Below are 25,247 nucleotides of genomic sequence, written 5' to 3'. Positions count from 1 at the left end.
CCCTAGTAGCCTGTCGTAACTACAGAGTCTCATTGGACAACTTTGATTTCCTTTTTCACTATTTTTTCTTTTCTTCTTTTAGGAGATGTGTCTATAAAACGCTTTACTGAATCCTAGCTATATCAACATATACTAATAGTTGCTGGCCAACTGTTCCTTTTCTTTTTCACCTTCTTCTGTGTTTCAATGGATTGGTTAGTCACTTGTACAGAGCATAAAAATAAAGAAGAACTAAGGAAAATATGAACAAACATCTTGATATAACAGCAGGATGTCATCTAGCTATTTTGAACAGTTATATACATAACTTTTTAGAGGGACTCTGAGGAGTGATCCAGCTTCAGAATATTTTGTTTTTTTCATTAAAATGGCCTGATATAGGCAATTTGGGAGCAATCTGTGCTTTTCCAAAAGTGAATTTTCTTCAACAGGAAGTGATTTATGATGCAGATTGGTTTGAGGTGCTTCAAATCCTTTAAGACACTTAGATCCTTTTTCAGGTATTACTGCCTAGCATGATATCTCCCTTCCTATACTCATGTTTTTCCCCCTATTCAAATAAAGGACTTTGTATTTCCTCTTCAAATTGGTATCATTGTTTTTACCAATTATTCTAGCTCCAGAAGATTCTTCTGAATCTTGGTATTTATCCTTCATTTTAATGTAGGACCCCAGGGCTATTTAATAGTAATTTTGAAACTAGTGTCTTTGCTCCAAACTTTTTAAGTTTCAGTGGCTATATTTTGAAAATACTTTAAGCAGCTGCCTGATGAGTGATACCATTTGTTCCTTTGTCAATCTTAGGATGACTGACCACAGGGTCAAGGATATGGTGAAGAAAAACATCATTCCATGCTTTGATGGTTTCAAGGACTGTTAGGACAAATGCCTTTGTTTTTGTCACTGATAAATAACGACACTGACAACTGGAATCCAAACTCTGTTTGTTTATTTGGATCCATAGAAATCCATTCAATAAAACAGAATGTTAGTACAGTTGTCAAAAATGTACAAAATGACAACGTCCTGTAACAGAAGCAACCGGCAGTTGCTAACAAAATGATGTCTTTCTCTGTATTATTCATAGAGTACAAAATGCTCCAATCCTAACACTTTCCAACATTTAATGTGGGTCATCACAGCAAATTATATAACTCTAGTACTTGCTTATGTGTGACTAAAGAATCATTGGAAGTATTTAATTATATACATGATCATGTGTGCAAGAGGAGTGAATATAAAAGAAATGAGATACACATAGGTGAGATAAAGCATAAAAGGAATTGCTTACAGCTAAAACCATAAAATGCTGGGTATTTCTGTGATTTGTCACTTCTGCATTAGCCACTGATTCAAAGCACTTATGATAAAAGCTAATAATAAGAATGCCATGAACTAACAAAGAAGCCATTACCATTGGATAAATAATAGGCAGTAGAAAATGGTTTTAAACTTGTGTTATTAAGATGCTTGAATAGATTATCTGAAATAACTTTCTGAATATATGTCATTTTATCAAAGCAAATGAAAAAAAATATCCTGTTTTTAAAAGTTTTTTATTTAAAAAACTGACATATTGAACCTGAAATCTAAAAAAGCTGAGGGGTGGTAGCAGGGACTGGAGGTTGTTTTCAGCATTTGTTACTATCTTTCACTAGGGTACTAAACTTTTATTTTAGAAATAGCACTGACGTTATTACCCAGTTTGGCTAATGAAACATCTGCAGGAAAACAACCAAACTTAGAGAACAACAAGGATCCTTCATTTCAACTCTTAGCTACAAATATTCACCTTTACCGATCATTATCATTTTAAATGAAAGCATAAATAATTATGTTCATGAGATCAATAAACTGCAACAATAAGCTTCAAAAAACATCACAAATGAACAAGGAGGTCATTTATGAAGATTTTCATTGTTGTACATGTTTTTTTAAGTTCATTTTAAATAGATTGAAAGAGATAAAAGGACATTGCAATACTGGAGGTAGCAGGATAGAAAAGAAAGAACTGGGGGGAAAATCACAAAATATAAGTCTGCAAATATAAGTAGAATGACTGTGGCAAAAGGAAGCAAAGATAGTATCAATACTAATAAGCATCTTGGATGCAATTCCAAAACATCTGGAGTACCACTTGAACACCATCAACATTGATAGAATCACCATCACTTAATTGCAAAAGACAACTTTAGTTGAAACAGCTCACATCCTACAAGGGTACTTCTAACACCATCAAACAACAAAAGTTGCCTATTCCAGATCCTTGGTAAGGACTCAATAGATGGATAAAAATACCAAATTCAGTCTAAACATTTGGCTGACTATGATAAACTATAATAATCTAAATAGGCTTTATTTGCTGAAAAAGAAACATTGTTATTTAGCATCTCTTTTTAAATATTCATGGTTAGGCAAAATAAATACTAGCCATTATCTGCTGAATGGAAATATAAGTAAGAAATGTACCTAGGTACGTACAAATTATACAATCACTAAATTTCACACATAGTGTGTCCCTTCTTTTTATTTCGGGAGGGAGGGAGGGAGAGAGAGAGAGAGGGAGAGAGAGAGAGAGAGAGAGAGATGCAAAGTAGTTGCAAGATTAGTTTCCTGGCCATAGTTAACAGTGGTTGGTGACTATACAAGTTTGGCTGGAACAACTAAGTTTTACACAGCTGAACAAATGGGGCTCCATAAGCCAGTTTTTAAATGATGTGGCATTTTCCCCCTCCCCTCCCCACTATATCTCATCCAGTCTGATCCCATCCTGTAAGTAAGTAAGGGGTTGCTACTGGGTGGGGAAGTGAGTAAGGGATTGTGAGACTGGCTAGGAAAGTTGAAGTCATGGAATGTTGAAATCTAAGATGTGCTCATACAGCAGTAGCCCTGCAGCAGCCAGTAGCACTGAAAAGGCTACAACTTCCTTAAAGTTCATTACTTCACAAGATATGGGTCTGGGATATTGAACACATTCTGTTGGTTTCTCCAGAAGAAGAAATTCACTTACTTAAAAGAATAACTTTAAATCTAATGGAATGAAAACCTGATGATGAAAGTCCATGTCTGCAGCTGTTTCTTGAAATGAATGAATGAATCTTTGATAAAGTCATTGAAAACATGTTGTTGTCTTAATACAGGTAGTCATCACTTTATGATCACAACTGAGCTCAAAATTTCTATTGCTAAGTGAGACATTTGTTAAGTGAATTTTGCCTCATTGTACAACCTTTCTTGCCGCATTTATTAAGTGAATCACTGCAGTTGAAAGTTAGTGAAACGGTTGCTAAGTTTGACTTCTCCATTGACTTTGCTTGTCGGAGGGTTGCAAAAGATGATCACATGACCCTGGGTCACTGCAACCATCATAAGTATGAGTCAGTTGTCAGGCATCTGATTTTTGAAACAGTAAACAGTAATGAATCCCTTTTTTCAGTGCCATTGTAACTTGGAATAGTCACTAAGCAAACTGTTGTAAGTCGAGGACTACCTGCACAGAAACTTTGTATATCTGTGTGCACTTTCAAGGAATTTGAACAAATATTTCCTGGCAGATCTTGCATGCTATTGCAATATTTAAAGGCATTGTGTCATTTTAAGCAGGTAATTCATAGTATATCTAAAACACAACTGCTTGAACTGAATAGTCTGGTAAAAAAAGAGGGCAGGTAAACCTATAATTGCAGTATAATACGTAACCTTTGGTAGCTGTTGCTTCCAAACTTTCTACTTTACATACAGCATACATAATTTTGTGTACTGTGTACCAAGCAGACACCTCCCAGTGTCACTGCATACATTGCATTCAATTAGACTAGAGTTATAACTATGTAATAATTTGGCAGTTACCTTATTTTTTTTTTTTCTGGTTTCATGTTGTTCAGTTTCATCCATTTAGTCCTACTTATTGGCCCCTGTTAAATATTTTCTCTGTATGTCTAATTATTGTCCCTGTCTATTTGTAACCATTGGTATGAGAAATGCTAAAGAGATGCCAAAGAGACGCAACATTTTCCCAAGGAGTACTTCTGTGAACAACAACAAAAAAAAATCAGACAATCCTAATGTATTCCAGGAGAACATTTCTTGGAATATATTATTCTGTTTAAAGGAGACAGCATTATCTTAGCACAAGGTAGGGATAAATTCCCGAATTCCATTTCTGAGATGGGGAACTGAGAGGGGCTTTACCCCAGTTGCCTATTTATTTAATATTCTATTCTCCAAACTCCAACAAGTATGTTTCACAAGATGAATGCCTTATTTTCACAGGCAAATACTTGAGAATTCTTGATCAGTCATATGATAGCAGAGACTAAGATAAGAAATATGTTTTATTGCAGTGCATTGAATTAGAAGAAATTGTTCATTAAAAATCATCTGTTATTAGGAATATTTTAGGAAAGGCTGATATGTTTTACATTATTTTTATAAAATCAAAATTTGGATGGTTAAATTTTATGAGACTATTATTTCCATAAAATTACAACTGAATTAGTACCCTGTATAAGATGTAAAGCAAGTGATTTAATAAATTAATCCACATGTTAGTTAGTGGGCTTAGTTAGGTTTATCAAGAGATAAAATCCCAAGGGTCTTAGGAATCTACAGTAAGTTGTGTGTATTGCTATTTTTTAAATTTATGTTCCACTTGAATTTATTTATTATTGAAAATATTTATACGGCTGCCCATTTTAAACAACTGGGTGGTCAAAGCAACAGTAAAGCAAATTAAAAATAATCATAAAACAGTAAAAACAGTAAAATAAGGAAACAAAAACCCTTAACTTTAATCATTTCTTGGGATGCATCACAGCAGGCTCAGGTGCCACAGCAGGCTCAGGTGCCCTACCTATGAATTATGAATCACCATAGTAAACTACAATAGCTTGAAAAAGCTGTAAATGTTAAATGTAATTTAACTCGTAAAATCCAATTGGCTTGATTAATTAATTGTGAATTGAATTGAATATTTAATTTGGCCAAGTGTGATTAGGCACACAAGGAATTTGTCTCCGGTACAGAATGAATGTGGGTAACACAGGCCCACAGGTTCCTAAGAATTTACTTTCTAAAAAAACAGTCTGCAAAAGCTGGTTACAGAAATGACAGTTATATGATCAATTTTGTCCTATGATTCATAACTGAGGTTCCCCCCCCTTCTCACTATCTTCTTAGAGGCTCCTAGGAATGTGTTTTAAATGCTGTACTCATTTGCTTTCACCTCTTTGCATGCTGCAAGGCTTCTATGAAATAAGTCAGATCCCAGATGAGGTATTTACTGCTTTTGTTGACATCTGTGGGATGAGATATAGTAGTACATTATTTTTCTCCAAGCTTTTTTCAAGGATTATCCCTCATGGGTGAAATGGTTGTATTTTTGGATTAGATACCTTGGGAAGGTAATATTGCATGCTTTGTAGCTACCATTACTATTACAAGATGGCCTACTAAATATAAATACCATTCTTTTGTTTAGCTGTAAATGGTAATGATTTACTTGCATATATTCAGTTGCTATGTCAAGGAAGAATAGCAGTTAAAATAATAAAACCAAATTATTCATAGGTAGGTAAGCTAATGAGAAAACACAGTATTGTTTCTGACTGAGAGACATGAATAAAAATATACGGTAAGTAAAGCATGGAAGCTTATAGTGTGCATATATCATTGAGGTTACAGAGTATGACCCAGCTGAACTACAGATTTGCACCAATTGCTATGAATGCATGAACACATTGTTCTTCAACATGAATATGAGTTTTCTTCAAATAGTTACAGTGCCTGTGAATTGGGTGCGGGGGGAGAGGAAAAGGGGGAGGTCATCTTACATTGTGAGAAAACAATATGCTGTGATAAATAAGCAAACAGCTAGAGACTTCTTATGAATGTCTTCTCATTTTCACATGGACATCTCTGTGAATTTATAGTCATGGATGTCTATAAATTACCATGGCCAGACCGAGGGGGGGGGGAAGACTCATTCCTGCTATTTGCATCTGATTAAAATTTAGGTACCTTTATATGGTACCTAAATAAGATTTTGCCTTTTTGTTCCTTCTCTTATCTCTTCTAGATCACAAAATATTTTTCCCGTTTCTGTCTTTTCTTAATGCTGCTTTCCATTCATTACTATCCTGTATACTACTATATTATTTCTGAGAAAGGAAGGAGGGACAGTATAATTATTTGACAGAATGGTCAATATTAGGAGGTTAGGAGTGGGTTAATGTTACAATCCAGACAGTTTATTGTACAGATGATGAATTTTAATCAATAGTTTTTAATTCAATTATTTAGTCTGTCTTTGCTCTTTTTTGAAATGTGGTTTATGGCAGGTATATAATATATGCATATACATAGATAAGTTTATTCAGTGGAGTGGGGAATCGCCTTTTTTTCAAGGTGATTCTATATCTGCCAGTTTTTTGTGGCAGATATAGATTTATGCACACATATATAAAGCCAGTTGGATAAATTTGATATTGTAAAAATATCCTAGATTCCTTCCTATTCTCTTATTTCATTCTTTTTCATCTGTGCCTCCTTTAGGGCTTGCTGAATAAATAAAGATTGCAGGAATAGCTGTAGAGTTATGCTCATAGAACTCCCAAAGCTTAAAAAGTTCACAAGTTTTAAACAGAAAGGTGCTAGTATTGCAATGTGATAAAAAGAGGAAGGGTAATAGAGGAGAAAGAGTGGCAGTAGGAGGAAAGTGGGAAAATGGGGATAAATTGTTAGAATTGCACATAGGACCGCAAAGGATATTTTTCTCAGCCTTTTCAGCATGGGTATCACCACCATGAAAGTGAAAGCTTAAATCAATTGTAGTACAACAATACAACAGGAAAGTCATGTATTCATTTGCTTTCTCTGACATTTTTAGATAGAGAGATATGATTCATTTGTTTCTAGAGAGGAAGACATTTTTAATCTGCAAAAGAATAATTAATTTGAACTCTGAATGTACCACTTTCCACCTGGGTTGTTTAGATCAGCTTAATTAAGTCCTTTTCCTGTTTTCCATCCCTTCCCTGGTTCACCATATTGCTATTGGGAGTGCTCACAAATATAGCAAGACATTTAGAATTGGAAGCAAGGAGATATAAAGCTATTATAAAACAAAACAAGGCAGGTTCATAGCAGTGTACATGTAACATCATGGACAGAAGAAAAATATGAAATAGGAGAGAATCACTTGGAAATTTTAGCAATAACTGAAAATGGAAGAAGTGTTGAGTAGGACTTCGGGGAAATAAAAATATGTTATCGCTCAGTAGCTGACCACATGCTTAACATAGATAAGATTCCAGACTCCATTTGTAGCTTTTCAAGTTGTTGTTTTGAAGTGCTCAACTAGCAGATAATAGAAAAGAAAATTTTGTGAGAATCTGGAATCCTACCACCAATCAGATATTGGCTAAATGAAGTGGACAACCTGAAGCTGCTTTATACGTTCCAGAATGGGAGCAAGATCTTTCTTGACTCTTTATTCTTAAGGCTATTTTGTTGTGTCACAATTAAGAAATAGTCTTTGATATTGAACCTCAGTAATACTTTATATTTGCTTCCACACAACTCTGCTACTTTTTATCTGTCCTCTTCTGAACTATGATATTCTGGGACGTGATTTCCAAAATGCAACTTACTGACCCAGGAAGGATGCCTTTTAAAAATCACTCTAGCTGTGATCTAATCTGGGATATATTTTCCCTTTCAAAATGTTGAAATGGAGTATGTATGCTTTATCCCTACTGTATGCTTCATGCTAACTATATATTGGGACAGAAAAGGCTGCCTGTTATTTTTAAATATTTAGAACAAAGATAAACAGCTGGTCCCCTAGTTTTGTAGGGCCTTTTTAAAAGCCTTCACATTGACTCCTCAGACACCCCCCTCCCCCCATTAAGTCTCATTGAGAATATATTCTTAAGCAAAAGATTTATCCTTTCTGGAGCATTTTTTCCAGTAACCTTAAAACATTTCAACACGTGTTAACTTCCATATTAAATATATATCCCACTATATCAAGAGTTCTAGTCTTTAAGCCTGACAAGGGATTTATGAACAAAATTCAGCACTTAGGATTTGAAGGGAAAAGGTGATTCAGAGCCCATGGGAATATTCCTTAAAGCAGCTGTGATTTTTCCTGCAGTGTGACTCTGAGAAAATATCCATTTGGTTTAAGTACTTGCCAACAGGTGCCCAAGGCATGCCTTTGCCTATTCTGAAACATTTTTTCCCCTTTGATAGGAAGTCCAACCCAGCCCAAACAGAGTGCATTCCATTTAGCAGTCCCCTTCTGGGGATAAATTTCCAATCTGTATATTTTCATTCCAAGTACTTTATTTAAAAGAATACAGAAAAGAAATCCCCCTTTAAAACCTTGGTACATTTAAAAGGGCCCTAGGCAGTTCGAAGCTTTTTGAAATGCCTATATAGCTGTCATAAAGTTTAGTAGATAAGTCCCATTCACCAAAAATTTAGACCTTTAAAATCAAATACACTGTGGGATTAAGATCTCTCTCAGGGAACTGGATTAACTGGATCGGCAAATCCAATAAACTCATTCTCAGATTCCTTATTGTTTAGGTCCCAATAGAAGATATTTAAAAAAATATCTATTATAAAAGTAGGATGTACTTTGTAAACAAAAGGTAAAAATCTCCCATCTTTGCATTGAGAACCAAGAGTTTTACGTGTTGTGGGAACTCCAAAGAACATTTCTTGTTACTGCAAAACACTCTTTGCCAAACATCTTGTGGAGGTGCAGAGAAAGTCCAAGGGAGATGTCAAGAACTGTTAGTCATATTGTTACAATAAATCCATCTTTCACAAAGTTTCATTATATAGTTTTCATTATTCATTTGTGTTAATTTTAGTGTTTGAATTTTCAGGGAAGGTGTATATATATTAATGTTACACAAAAGAGAAGTGGCAAAAAGTGAACTCTTGGTATAAAAGTCTTCTCGTGGTTTTTGCTGTTTAAATTACCAAGGAATAAAAGAAGATTGTACATTTCATATAATTCTTCTTTCTTCATTATGAGTTTAGATCCCTAAAGAAATAACAGCTTTCACAATATCATATAACAATATTCTAAAAATAGTGACTTCTAAGAATAAGATATTTCAGTACTTGATACAGATACAGTCTATGATTACATTATTGAAATAAATATATTATTTGTTCATAATAAAACAAAAATGATAACATTATTGAAATAAATATATTATTTGTGCATAATAAAACAAAAATGATTTGTGAATTACAAAGTTAAATAGAAGAGCAGAAAGTTTTATACACACACACACAACACACACACACACCAGTTATCAAAATATCTAAAGCATATTCTTGACAGCTTGAAATATGATTGCATACCACATCTATGAGATAATATACAATTGTAATTTGATACAATATTTTCTTATAGCTTGCAGAGAACGATTTTGTATTATGATCACAACACAATTTGTATAAAAGATTTGAAGAATCAGAAAGAGCATATATATATGTGTGTGTGTGTGTGTGTGTGTGTGTGTGTCAGGGACGTGCGGTCAGGGGAGGCAGGGGAGGCAGAGCCTCACCTCTCATCATGAAATAATATATAATATGTAATAATAAATTATAATATATATTTCCTCCCATCCCTTTTACACGGTTCCCGCTAAGCTCCGGTAAGGTGAAGAGCTTTTGGGGAGTGAAGAGGAAGAGGAGGGAGGAGGAGGAGGTGCACGTGCGGGGCGGTGCCAGCTGGGCAATCGGTGGAGGCAGGAGGGTTCTCGGAAGCGCCAATAACCTTCCTGCCTCCGCTGTACTTTGCGCGCTCGTCGCGACTGCAATAGACGTCCAGAAGCAGCAGGGGCTGTTGGGCTGGAAGCCCAAACCCCACTAGCCACAAAAGCCGCTTCTGGATGTATATTGCAGTCGCGAGGAGCGTGCAAAGTCCAGCAGAGGCAGGAAGGTTCTCGTCGTTCCCCAGTCGCTTTCGTGGCTTCATCATCAAGACGAAGTCTGGGAGCGCTGACAACATTTCTGCCTCTGCTGGACTTCGTCTTGATGATGTAGCCACAGCTCCCGGGATGGACGGAGGTAGCCAGAGTGGTGCCGAGGCAGTCCGGCTGGCGAGCGAACAAGGATCAGGCTGCCTGATCCTCCATCGCTCGCTCGCTCTTTCGTCCGCCCTGACCGCCTCGGTGCCGCTCTGGAGGTCCGGCCGCGCCCATCCGCTGCGGTGACATCATCAAGACAAAGTGGCTTGGAGGCGAAGTGCTTTCAGTGCTTTTCTGTGCGTCTGGTGTTTAGGTAGATAGCTGGATGTCCTAAACGCCAGACGCTCAGAAAAGCACTGAAAAGCAGCAGCTGTTGGGGACTGCGGAGCGGGAGCCGGTGGAGCGCGCTCAGGAAGGCAGGGAATGGGATCACGTGTGCTGGAGGCTGAGGCAGCCTCAGCCTCCAGCACACGTGGTCCCATTCCCCGCCTTCCTGATGACGTCACCAGCCTCACCAGCCATAAACCTCACCGCACGTCACTGGTGTGTGTGTGTGTGTGTGTGTGTGTGTTGTATTTGTGCTGATAAATAAATAAAGGGAGACTAGTATAGATCTATTTCAAGCTATTTAGCTCTCATCAGCTAGCCATACCCTTACTGGGATTTGAACATAAAACTAGCATGTGGAGACAATAAGCTGGATGAAAACTGAAAAAGTGAATCTTTACCTGGACATAATAAAGTGCCATTTTATTGTCCAAATTAATATTTTCTTTGGATAAGATTATCACAAGAGTGCACCTTACAAGATTTTTCTTCAAAAATGCATTTAGTTAATTTCATATGAGGCTGAAAATTGTCACATAGGGGCTTTTTTTCTAGTAGATTGCACTATGTTATAACTTTGCTTTTTGATGTAATATTTAAAGCATCCTTGTAATTTGTGTAATAAAGCCTTAAGTGTGATGTTATGCCATTTTGATTGCAATAATCATCTGCAATTAGTATTGATATTCATTAATATAAGGTTAATCATGTAAGTGCAGCAAAATGGGCAACTCTGTCCTGCTGGAAGGTCATTTATATTTTTATTTCTGATGCTAAGTGTAAACAAGATAAATATTAATTTGAATAACTTTTAATGTTAATTTACATGATCTGTGTGTTTTGAACTGCCATGCAATTATACATGGATTATCTTAGTTTCCTTAATGCATGTGCTCCTTGTTCAATGACTACTCATTCAGTGACCATTTGAACTTGCGTATATCCGGTGTCTCGGCATCCATGAAGTCATATGATCTTGATATTGATGCTTGGTGCCCAGGTCACAATTATGATATTATAGTCACATGGTCGCAATTATCCTCTTTGCCGGCTTCCTACATGTATAGTTGATGGAGAAGCCAGTAGACGACTGTAAGGGTGACCATATGATTTCTGTGCTTAACAAAAGTATAGGATTCTCTTAAAAACAGCAACTGGGGAGTGCAGGAATTGCTATGTGATAGGACCATATGACATCACTCTTTATGACCAAATTGCTTGGTGATGGAAATTTGAGTCCAATTGCCATTATTATTCTATACACATAATTGAAAAACTGAGTGAAATTGAACATGTCAAAGTAACTTACTATATTCTTGTAGTTGGGAGAAAGCATTTTCCCCATTTTTAAAAAATAATTTCAATATTTTAAACTGTTTAAACAATCTCTTGTTTTATGTATGTGCCTGAGAGAGAGTTACTTTAATTGATTAATTATTAATGATAGCTTTATTGCTCTTCTTGTATTGCTATTGCTATCTACTTTCAGCTGCTCTAATAAGTGGAACAACAGGATATAAATTATTCACATAGGTAATAAATAAAGATGGACCAATGGACAAACTGAATATGACAGTTTTAGATTTTCAGGTATGAATAAAGTCATCTAACGGTTTTGAGAGAACCAATGCGCTATGATCCCAATCTGGATATGAATAGGGCAAATTAGTCCAAACTAAATAAAAATTCATATAGTGCTAAATACAACAGTATTGAAAATGCATTTAACAATTTACAGAAATTCTCTGGCTTTTGATTGAATTGTGGTATGCAATCAAGTCAGCACACGATTTTTATTCAGCACATAAGGTATTGTCCAGGAGGACCTGCCCAACCTGGTCTTTTAGGTCTTGTAAAGGTAAACCAATTGCCACTGTAACTAAGCCCATTCATCTTGCTGCTAATTACCGTCTTTTCTTTCAGTCCAACTTTTCAAAAACTGTACACTTTTTCAGAGACCAAGACCTTTGTATGTAGTGTCTGAGGTATCATAATTTGAACTTGTTCAAGAACTTTGGGTAGATTTGTTTGATATTCATTCGCGCTTTTTTTTTTGCTATGTAGTCTTAGAAATATCAAAGAATATCAAAGTTCAAAAGTATCAGTGCTGTTTCTAAACTGCATATTTGAAGTGTACCACTGGTTTATAAATGATAAAATGTAATACGGAGCTAACAAAACCAGCTAATTAGAATATAGACTTGATGATGGCATTATACAAGTTCTAGAAAGGAAATCACAGTCAGACAAAGACTAAAAATCATGAAGTTAGAGTATTCATTTCTCATAGAACAAATGCCTCTGAAGGAGATCCTGTAACATGAACAGACATAATCTTTTGTGGAAATTATTCTGCTACAAATAAATTAATTTTTGTTATGTATTTATTTAAATGCTAGATGCACTACTGAGTCATCATTTCAGAGATATAGCAGAAAGAATAGGTATGACTTCCAACTTTCTGCTGCCTTCCCCAGTGAGTTTCCTTGTGGAAGCTGGTAGGAGCATTAGAAATCTTATTTCCTTTCCCTTCTCCCTTGGGTCCTTCCTTCCTTCCCTCCCTCCATCTTTTTCTTCCCTCCCTATGTCAAATTCCTGCCAGCTTCCCCATTTACTATGCTTATGGGAAACTTGCTGGGAGAAAGTCAGTTGAGAAGCTAGAAGGAATTTGCAAGGCCAAGGCCAGCAGGCAGGTAAGTGACTGCTGCTGGATGGGAGTGAGCAAGGTAATGCATAGAGGTGTGGATCAAGGATGACATATGCATGAAAGGTGCCACATGGGTTGAAAAGGGTTTGTGGGTATGCTTGTGATTCTTTGTCTTGGAATCAATCAATGTGGGGGGAAGTATTTGCGTTAATACAAATTTTCAGTAGGTTCAGTTCCATTAAGTGGACTAGAACTAATTCTTTAACTTCACTTCTGTAACTTGTTGAAGATAGAAGATGGAGAAGTAATGCAGAGCACTGATACCAGTGATACAAGATGTGGCAAATATTCTGGTAAGGTCAAAGTGGGTAGCCTAATAATATCTGACTATTATCAAAACAGATGGAAACAATTCCTCTCCTAAGAGGAGCTAATTCTAGCTTTTCACATACAATGAGTAGGAAAAACAGATACAAGAATTTGAGCCTTAATTGCAGTGTTAATACAATTTGCATTTGAGAGTTTTTCTACAATAAATCCTACATCACTAAATGCCTGTTTGTCCCAATCCGGCTAACTGAGTAAAAATTTATGTGTGTATTTAGAAATAACAATTGGTTTGGAAGTGCTCAAGAGAGAAATATAACAGGGTCAATACCCAATGAAAATTTTAGACTGAAGCAATCTAAATAATATGCTCTTACTCCTTATAATTTCTGCTATACCATCTTTATTTCTCTCCCTAATGCTCACAACAGATTTTGATAACAGGTTGGCAGAGAAGAGAAAATCCCCAAAACTCTTTTTGTCCCCCTCACTTGCAGCAATTGGAAGAATACAGCTAATAATATATATAGTGCTGGATCTGTTAGGAAGACTATTGGGTAATATGTTTATCTTTATTCTTAGTACAAAAATTAATGTGATTAATATCAGGAATCATGTGTAAAAGTATCTGACTGTACCTAATCATCCTATATATATGTTGGCATTCAAATTCATAAAAATCAATTGGTCATAAAGCAGACTGGAGAGCCATTTTTTTCCAAAGCCACATTTCCTTGGAAGTAATTTATAATTTGCTACATGTCAGTAAAAGATTAGACGAATCAGGAACGCAAGCAGATGGGCCTACAATTCTCCCATTCTCTCTCTCTCTCTCTCTCCCATTCTCTTTTTCAAACACTTTTCTTTCTTCTGTCTCCCTCCCTCTGCCTATAATAGACCATGACCAATTACTTTTTCCAGAGCTCTGAATTGCTTGTTAGGAAAGGCAGAGAGAACACATGTCTGCTTCTCTGTTAAGGACAGACAGTAATTTTTATCCAGGCATGGAACAGCCACGCACATCCATTCTCTTCTATATCTGATTCCACTTTGGGTCTTTAAATTGAACAAATCATTAACATTTAATTTCACTGAGACTTAGCACTCTCTTTTCAGTAAACTACTTTAAAATTAGATCAATTAATTATGGGTCATAGACTGTGGTTTTGCCAATGACTATGACTTCTACCTGTTTTTGTTCACCACTTATTTTATAGTCTGTTTTTATCTGTACTGTTCTGCAAAATTTTCATAGGATTCAATAATAACGCATACCGGTACTTTATATCCAAAGAAAGTCACTGCTTCATATTTCCTGTTTCTTAATGCTGACACTAGCACAATAATTTCTGTCTAAGCTATAATGATAGGAGATCAGGTGGAAGAATGAATTCATATATTGTTTCATTAGATTAATGCAAGGTCAGAAATTCAACTGATTTATGACATTAAGTAGCACAGGTGAAGGAAAAAATATTCCCGACTCTTTCCTCCTCATCCCAGCTCTGCCATTATTGCAATGATGTACCAAACAATTGTTTAAATTAATTTTAAAAAGTGTTATCATGTAACATTGATATAATAGTAAAATGCCACATTTCTGAAAATCGCAGGCAAACTCATATAGGAACTGTATATCATCCCCTCAGCTTGATATAAGGAACCACAGTAAAGAAGAGCATATAATATAAAAGGCTTTGAGATATAAAAGCATCCAACCAAGAAATGCAGTCATAGGAAAAAGATATAATTATGCCAGAGCATTTTGCAGATTCCCTTGGAAATGTTAATCTTTGCTATAGAGTAAATATGGTGATGCCTAATTTATAATGCCAAATTTCAGAAGTGTAAATAGTATTTCTTGTGATAAACCAGACAAATTGAATTAATACAAAGGTATAATACAATTTACGTGAAATATATTTACATGTGCATACATCATCTGTATATATTTATCATATCTGTGAGAATGTGTTTTTGATGTATTGATTCACAAAATGCTATGCATTCATTAACTTACTAGAATGAAGTCATTGGATAAAAGAATAGATCAATGAAAAAATCTCACCCAGGCCATTTTTTATGTAGTTCCCAAAATACACAAACCAAGAAACGTAGGTAATCATGTAATAAAGGAGTCCCTGAGGTTTAATGAAAAGGAAGACTAGGGGAGACATGATAACAGTGTTCTGATATCTCAGAGGCTGCCACAAAGAAGAGGGGTCAACCTATTCTCCAAAGCACCTGAAGGCAGGACATAAAGCAATGGATGGAAACTAATCAAGGATAGAACCAATGTAGAACTAAGGAGAACTTTCCCAATGGTGAGAACAATTAACCAGTGGAATGGCTTGCCTCCAGAAATTGTGGGAGTTCCAATCCTGCAGATTTTTAAGAGATTGAACAACCATTTGACTGAAATTGTATAGTGTTTTCTGCTTGAGCTGGAAACTAGAAGACTTCCAAGGTCCCTTACAACTCTGTTTTTCTATTATTCTGTTATTTTATGCTTTGCTAGTTATTGCCAACTATAGGAGACAGTGGTCAACAGTTTAAAGACTGTTGAGCTAGGAATATCAGAAGATGTTTCTGTAGTGATGTGGCTAGTATGACATCAATCATGTAATTGTGTTGACAATATTCATTCTAGGTGTCATATTGTGAGTATCCTTCCAAAATTATATGTCAAAGAATGTGTTTGTGATATTGCATTAAGTAGTAGGGATCTCAAACAACAAACTTAGAACAGATAGGATTTTACTGTGAATACCTGGACAAAAGGAAACTGATATAGGTCATCTTAGAAACAGAAGAAACAGAAAGGTTTTGGAGTGGCAAACATCCTAAATAGTAATAGAATTAGACAATGGACATTAGTGTTTGTTAAATTTGTCAATTTATGTTCTGCCTTTGTTTTTTAGGGTGCAAGGACAGCATACCTTCTTACTCCAATTTCCCATAATTGAGAATAATAAATGTCAGAGGGAACAAAACATTCAGCCCCTCCCCCTCCCCCCGTGGCCCAGCTTCACTCCCAGGAGGCTGCAGGGAGATCTACTAGGCCCAAAACATGGCGTGGGGGGGGGACGGACGGTGTCTCTCATAACCTGTTTTTGGCCCCAGGGGTTGCAGGAGGCCAAGTACTGCCAGTTACTCCCCATGGCTATGCCCACCATGGCCATGCCTGCACAGCCGCTCATTAGGGCAGAGAACCAGTTGTTAAATTATTTGAATCCCACCATTGATGCTATGTATGTAAAGAATGTAATTTGCTTTGGCTGCATTATATTTCATACATTCTAGTACCATCACACATTCAGACAGATAGGAAGCTGTACTTCTTAACAAAATCAACTTAAACTATGTCAGTTCTAAAGAAGAATAAGCCATTTCATGACATGGTGGTACTTTAAAAAAAGCAGTTAAGGAGTACAAATCTACATTGATAATAGAGGTTGGGACTACATTCACCTCACTTTGTGTGGTATTTCAATAACTCAAAGTCTGGGCATAGAATGTATTCAAAAACAAAATTCACTCATATTTAAATGTGCAGATATTACTCTTGTGACTTTTAAAAGGAGCCATCTGTATATATTGTTATGTATCATGAGTTTTCCCTCTGGTCCGTTGCACTAGGGGGCGCTGTGCTAAACGCTGATTGGCTGACTGCTTGACAGCTGGCATATATAAAGGCTGTCAAAGCAGAGCTCAGCTGTTGCCTGTTAGCTGGACACGCGAAATGCGAAGTGCCGCGTTGGCAACCTGTTAGCAATAAACTGTTAGCATTTTGTTAAGTCCTGGCTCGCCTCCGTTTGTCCACCCATGTTCTCCGCAAGCTAGAACATATATTATTAATCCAAAATATATCGCATATTTTGCAAAGCTGTTTGGGGTGGTCCATTTTTTTAATTAATGATTTACCTAGCAAGTTAGTTCAGTTTAATTCCTTGATGACTTACAAAAGTAAGAGAAAAAAAAATTAAAATCTGATAACATGTCTTTAATTTGTATCATTAAATAAAGATCTATATTGTCAGAGATTTATAAAACTGAAACAAAGGGCAGATTTGCAGTTAGATGAAGAAAAATAATCAGTCACAAGTTGGGTACTCCTATTTCTCACCAGAGATAATGTATGAATGAAAAAACAGAACTGAAATAAAAAGGAATTCTGGCTGTGGATAAAATGGACTTTATTAAATGAATGCTCACATACCTTTGATATTTCATTTTGCTGTTACATCTTTTCTCTGCTTTAGTAACCAAAGGACTAATGTACTTACTGTGCAATTGGTACACGCCAGGAGTTCAGAAAAAGTTTATATTCCCTATAAGAGGAAATGTTCAGCACACTACAGAACCCATCAATGCTCCCTACAGTATAACAAAACACAATTTTCCACACCAAAGCATTCTCACTGCTTATACTCTTCAGGCAAAATAAATGTTTCAGGTTCAGACTTCAGCCTGTATTGCAAAACAGTAAGTGTGAAGCTGGGAAGAGAGAAAGTCAAATCTAAGTAAGCAATTCTTCATCAGCATGGTAGTGCCTTTTCCTACTGTTTCAGGTGAGTGGCAAAATCAATATGGCCATCTCCTTTGCAAATAAACCATGTATCTAGGGTAGGGTATGGACTTTGAAGCACTGGATACCTACAAACTCATAACAAACTGATTTCTTTCATTGTCCTTATATAGCATTAAAAATGGAAAGGACTAACTTGCACCTAGGTTTCCTTTTCAACAGAGATAGTTTGCAAAAGACACATTTGTGATTATTTTCAATAATGTTTAATTTATTAATTGGGGTTTAATTTTGATTCTGTGAAGAGAGGGGCTAAAGAGAATTTGTTTAAGTGGAAATGCAAACATAATTATCTAAGTTGTTACTTCTGTTAACCTTTATTGGACTTCTGATGATTAATAAGAACTGAAGATTTAGATATGGGTTTAATGCAATACAATACAATAATACAATACAATAGCAGAGTTGGAAGGGACCTTGGAGGTCTTCTAGTCCAACCCCCTGCCTAGGCAGGGAACCCTATACCATTTCAGACAAATGACTATCCAACATCTTCTTAAAGACTTCCAGTGTTGGGGCATTCACAACTTCTGGAAGCAAGCTGTTCCACTGATTAATTGTTCTAACTGTCAGGAAGTTTCTCCTCAGTTCTAAGTTGCTTCTCTCCTTGATTAGTTTCCATCCATTGCTTCTTGTTCTACCCTCAGGTGCCTTGGAAAATAGTTTGACTACCTCTTCTTTGTGGCAACCCCTGAGATATTGGAACACTGCTATCATGTCTCCCCTAGTCCCCTATTCCGTCTTCTATTAAACTAGACATACCCAGTTCCTGCAACCGTTCTTCATATGTTTTAGTCTCCAGTCCCCTAATCATCTTTGTTGCTCTTCTCTGCACTCTTTCTAGAGTCTCCACATCTTTTCTACATCGTGGTGACCAAAACTGAATGCAGTATTCCAAGTGTGGCCTTACCAAAGCATTATAAAGTGGTTTATAGAAAAGTGGTGAGTTTTGGAATGAAGAAGTATTTAGTTGTATCTTGAAAATGTTTATACGTTCTAGGAATGAAGGAATATTTTTTTCTAATTGTTTCCTTTTGTGTGTGTGTGTTTGTACTTTTTTTTTTATCTTCACATTTTTAGATATTTATTTTTAATCTATTTCTGTATTAGCTTTGCACGCTATTCTTGTTTGATATAATCACTTGTAAAATTACTGCAAAAAAGGTATGCATGTAGGTCATAGATTTATAGAATTTAAGATGTGCTGTAATCCTTTGTTTAATATTGTGTATCATCCAAATGTACTGTCTCTTCAGTTAAATAGAAATTACAATTCCAAATAATCTGAAAATCACCATCGTTTTAGTTTAACAGACAGTGAACAATTCTTTGGTGGCTAAAGCAGCATTTAACATTTTTGGAGGGCTCAAGGCTGAAAAATAAATGGGGTCATATTCTCAGGAATATGGGAGGAATTTGGAGATCTGGTTTTGTTTTATCAATTTCCTATCTTAAAATGGAGGGAAATTGTGTCCCGTAGTTTTCAACATACAGTAGGAAGCTCTAGTGGCTGGGGCGGGGGGTGGGTGGGTGTAGGGTGGGGATGGAGAGGCCTAATCACTACAGGTTGCCTATCCTGAAAGAAATGTAGCTCAATTTATAGACAAAGGGTACATTCTAATTGTGACCAAAAGTAATTGACTTAGGAAAATCAGCATTCCAACTGTTTTCTTCCAGAAACATTCACTATCCTATGAACTCTTGAATCAAAAGAAAATTAGCAAGGTTTTGTTTATCAGTAGTGCCTTCCTAATGGGTCAGACTATAGTTGTCAACAGCAACTATAATTCTGCAGGAGCCAATTGCGCCCCCTATTGGACCGGGACGCCCTTCGCACAGTCACTCATGCGCTGGTGACGTCCCGTCTGGACTACTGCAACGCTCTCTACATGGGGCTCCCCTTGAGATGCACCCGAAGACTACAGCTGGTCCAGAATGCGGCCGCGCGGGCAATTATGGGGAGTACTAGATACTCCCATATAACACCTCTCCTGTGCGAACTGCACTGGCTCCCTGTGGTCTACCGGGTGCGTTTCAAGGTGTTGATTACCATTTTTAAAGCGCTCCATGGCACAGGACCTAGTTACTTGCGGGATCGCATCCTACCCCATACATCCCTGCGACCAATTCGCTCTCACAGAGAGGGACTCCTCCGGGTGCCGTCCACTAAGCAGTGCCAGCGGGCGGCGCCCAGGAGTAGGGCCTTCTCTGTGATGGGCCCAGCCCTCTGGAATGACCTCCCCCCCGACATTAGGACCACCACTGATCTCCGCTCCTTCCGCAAGAAACTCAAGACCCACCTGTTCCAACTAGCCGGCCTGGCCCAATTATAGCTTTATCCTTTAATCCTCCTGGCAATTTTAAATTTTAAATTTTAGGGTAGTTTTTAATGTTATTTTAATTCTATTATCATTGTGTTGTTTTTTATGAAATGTAATATTGGTGTTGTGAGTTTTTTATACCTCCTCCATGTAACATGTAACATGTAATATGTAATACGTTTTTGATTGTACGCCACCCCGAGTCCCTTTAGGGAGAGGGAGCGACTTATACATCTAATAAAATGAAATGAAAAATGAGATTAAGTTTGATTAGGCAGTGAGCTCCAAGTGCATAAGTTTGTTTCTTCCTTGTCTCCACGTTTTTTCTCTTGTAAGGTTGGGCATGCAAAACAAAGCAATGGATAGAATTTTGTTATTTCCATGATTTAGCCAATTGGATAAAGTGAATTTAATTCTATGCAAATCTCTATCTGAAGCTCAATCAAACTACCATAGAACTAATTGGTTGAGAAAAGTTTCCTGTTTGATGTTTCTCTAACACAGTAACATGTTTCCCCATTATATCATTAAAGTTTTATATGGAAATAATGTTAGATGTAAACAGTGTCTAATGGAAAGACTAAGATAGGATACTGGATAGCAACTGCATGGTTTAGTTAACCAAAAGGCTACAAGAAACATTGTTTCAAGTAGTACAAATTCGATTCAAAACTCACAATAAAATGAAACTAGCTACTTATTCCACAATAATCTTTGTGTCTTTCCTGAGAGCTAGTTTTTCATTCTGTATACTTGTTCTGCATTCCTTGTTTTTCACCCTATTTTTCTACCTCTTTCTCTTCAATTCTGCATTAATTGACCAAGAATCACGGTCACAAGAAATTAACTGCAAACTTAGAAAAGGCTATGACCTCAGATGGGAGAGTGGAGTGATCCTCCTTACAACACAGGAAAGCCAATTTTTGAGGCAGAGCTTATTAGAGACAATGATATGGTCTTTTCAGCAGTCAGTCTCAATTAATAATCTTGCTGGGTGGTAGCACTAGGAGAAAGATACTGGTAAATGCAATTAATGTTAGACACTAAAGCATTTGCTCTGAGTAAGCCCAGTGATTGGTCTTGGGGTTAGAGCAACTGGGATTATAAAGAGAGAACAATATCTGGATTTTCTTATAGGTGCAATATATTCAGAGGTTACCAATTTTTTTACTACCGGTTTGGGTGCACTCCCGCACACGTGCAACCTTTCTGCACATGCGCAGAAACATCCGGGCGGCTGGGCAGAGCTTTCCGCCGCCGCTATTTCTGGTTCATCTGATCTGGGCTGAACCGGCAGCAACCCACCTCTGAATATATATGTTTGTATAGGTACTCCTTGATTTACAATCATAATTGGGTCTTGGAAACTCATCCCTAAGCAGCTGGGCCCAATGTGAGTTTGGTCCAATTTTATAACTTTTTTTCCAACAGTTGTTAAGTAAATTCAGCCATCCCATTCATTTTGCATGTTAGAAGCACTAAGAAGTTCGTAAATGGCAATCATGTGGCTCTGGGATACTGCAACCATTGTAAATACATGACTGAATTTTGATAATGTGACCATATGGATGCTAAAGGGCTGTCGTAACTTTGAACACTCATTAAATGAATGATTTTAAGTTGAATACAAGAACAGTTCCTAAAATAATGGAAGACAAAGAAATAGTATCACATAATCAGGAATCAAAAAGTTAAAACACTCCAGATACATACAAAAAGTGATCTTTTCACTCAAAGATAAAGAATGGAGTCCATGAAAGACTCTTTTGCATATAATGAGCTATTTCCATACTAGGCACTTACTAATATCAGTGTTTAGAAGACCTCATTTCCTCACTGTGGTTACTAACAGTTAACTTCTACAGCAAAACTTCCCAAATAATTTGCATGGATTCTCACTAAAGCAAATATCCTTCTTAATGTGACTATTCATCAGCATTCTGACTGCATCTTCTTGACTATAAGGTCAGAGCTATTTATTTTGTTAACGAAATGTAACGATTCAAGTAGACGGCTTAATTCAGTTTTATAGGACAGTTATTTCTCAAATATAACTTTGCTTAATTTGGTATATTTTTAATTTTTTTAAAAAATCCAAATGTACATGTATTACACATGGGCATACTCAATTTAGCACATTTACAAACTAATTTTCTTTACTATAATGTCATTTTATGTACTTTTTCTGAATGCATAGCTTTTTTCGCATTTTATCTAAAATTTAATTTTTTAATTGCTTTAGCTCTTTTGTAATGGTGAATTGCATTATAAATTTTGCAAAAGTACAAATTTAGTGAGATGTGTACCAGTGGTGGGTTGCTACTGGCGTTACTACTGGTTTGCTGAGAGCACGAAACAAATCTCTCATCCATTCTTAGCATTAGGACATTTTAAATAATATAACTCGGCTCCATTCTGTCATTCTAACTATAAGAAGCTAAGTCTCTAGCAATTTAGTGTCATCTATTCAATTTGTGTCTGGAATCCATATGCTACTAGACGCTGTTCATTATCTACATTGTTGCTAAACCTATTGGCACAACTTGTATAGTGCTCAGATTTTGGAAATTGATCAAACACAATAAATTAGCTGCTCATGGCGAAATAAAATCAAGAAATCTGCCACAGAATAGTATCTGCTATAAGAAAAAAACTGTCAGGTAAACTAGAAGTGAAAATGCAATGATCCCTTGAAGCCTTTTTTTCCTAAATATATATATATATATGATTGTGAGTCCCAAACAACAAAGTGGAGAGGAAAGTTGGCAGGTTAAAGAGAAGAACAGCCAGCCATTACACCAAGGAGTTGCCATACGCTAAATAAATAAAACACCAAGTAGTATAATAGAACAATATACAACAGCTGTTCCTTTACAAAATTGGGGGGGAGGGCAAAGTGACATGTTCTTGAATCAGCATCAAAAATTAGAGCAAAAAATGGGGGAAAAGTTGAAGCAATACTTATAAGCGAGGTTATGTTTATAAAATAAGGTGGGACAAAACATAAACAACTGCAAAAGATAAGTCAAGGTTTTTCATGATATTTACTGTTTAATGCCGTGTTAAAATCAAGTTATTGTTGCTGCTTCTATTTTTAAAATATTTAAATATTTTATCGAAGGATCCATGGTGCTCAGTGGTTATAATACAGTACTGAGGCTAACTCTGCCCTTTGATTCCAACTTTGGAATCAAAGTTAACTTAGCCTTCCATCCTTCCAAGGTCAGTAAAATAAAGACCCAGATTGTTGAGTGCAATATGTTGACATTTGTAAACTGCCCAGAGAATGCTATAAAAACACAATGGAGCAATATATAAGTCTAAGTGTTATTGCTATTGCTATCCTTCTTTCTTCTTCTTAAATGTTTCTATTTCTTTAAAGGCTTGGCATTTCATTAGAGTGGAGCCAGGTGTTTATTATTCTTCAGGTAGCCAATGCTGTTGTTAGTTGCGAAGTCGTGTCTGACCCATCGCAACCCCATGGACAATGTTCTTCCAGGCCTTCCTGTTCTCTACCATCCTCTGGATTCCATTTAAGCTCACGCCTACTGCTTTGGTAACTCCATCCAGCCACCTCATTCTCTGTCGTTCCCTTCTTCTTTTGCCCTTAATCTTTCCTAGCATCAGTCTATTCTTCGGTAGCCAATACTTAAATCTATTTTAATACTTAAAAATGAAGTGCTGCAAAAAGTAACATGCTCAGATATTAACATTTCTGTTTATTTAAATCTCTAATTAATTATATTAAATTAATTAAAATATTTAAATAGTTGATCTTCAGGAATGGACATATTTTTACATGCTACTAGGAGTGAAATTTGTCAGTGGGAATTTGTAATTTTATAAAATAGAATAATTAAAGGCTCTTGTCTTTTTCACATAATGTTGTCGAGGACTAATAAACATTTTTGCAATTATTTTTGCAGTTATTTCTGAAAGCTTGTCTGGCTATGAAGTCAAATATTCAAAGAACAGCAGTTTTTCTAAATGTGGCCAGTTTGGGTATTCTGAACCTAATTAATTCTTCTGAGCTGTTTACCAAGGAAACTTAATTATGAGGCATTAGCTTCAAAGTCTGAGAAGCAATGTATTTTTAAAAGTAACAAGACATTTGAAAGTTATAAATTTAGATTCTGACAACTTTCAAAGACATTGAAATGTTTTCCACAACTTTAACAGCTAAATATTCAACTTGCAACTTTGATAATCTGAAGCATTTATTGATTGTAGAAACATTTATTTTCATATTTTACATGTGGAGTTAACAGAAAAGGTTAACTTAGATGCAGCTAGGTGAATATGTGAATATGTTGAAGTAATCTGAAAGACTTTTAAAGTAACAGGTAAGCAAAAAAGAAATTACTGAAAAAGAATGTCTAAAGATATAATTCAAATTCGTAAGATATGATTATCAAATTGTCTGTTGTTTTTGTGCTCTTCTGGATACTTGCTTATTCTTTGTTTCAGTTCTTGTTTTTTTCATGAGAGGACTACCGTATGTTTTTTTCTGAGAAGAAGGCAGAGGAGAAGATGCCTGGTTTGGGAATGAAAATGATTGAACAGTTGTATGGCTTCCTCTAGTGCTGACTACCCCTGGTTTTCCTCTACAGTCTAAACTGCTTCTGTCAAGGTTTCTATTTATTTATTTTTCTGCTGTGGATAGACCAGTGACGTGCAGTCAGGTGAGGCAAGTGAGGCCCAGCCTCACTACTCTCATCATGAAAAAAAAAAGGTAAAAGGAAAAAGCTAGTTACTGCCTCACCGTGGATGACTCTGCTTAACTGTTAAAAAAAGCTGGAAAAGGTACGTGTGGGTTGGAGGGAGGGGGAGGAATTCAAACTTCATCCTCCTGATGCTGTGCAGGGCTTTGGGCAAAGGCTGGAGGGAAGGACCCTGGCTCGCTTGTGCTCTCCCTCCCCAAGAGTAGTTTGATTGCAGGCAGAGCCACGTTGTGGGGCCAGTGTGTGTGCTACAGCATGGCTCTTTGCCTGGCTTCCTGACTCCTCCTGTGGTCTCCTCACTGGTGCTCTCCCTCCCCAAGT

Source organism: Natrix helvetica (assembly GCF_964273705.1).
Source record: "Natrix helvetica genome assembly, chromosome: 5".
NCBI classification, from domain to species: Eukaryota; Metazoa; Chordata; class Lepidosauria; order Squamata; family Natricidae; genus Natrix; species Natrix helvetica.
The sequence above is the reverse complement of the archived record's forward strand: the minus strand, read 5'-3'. Positions refer to the sequence as shown.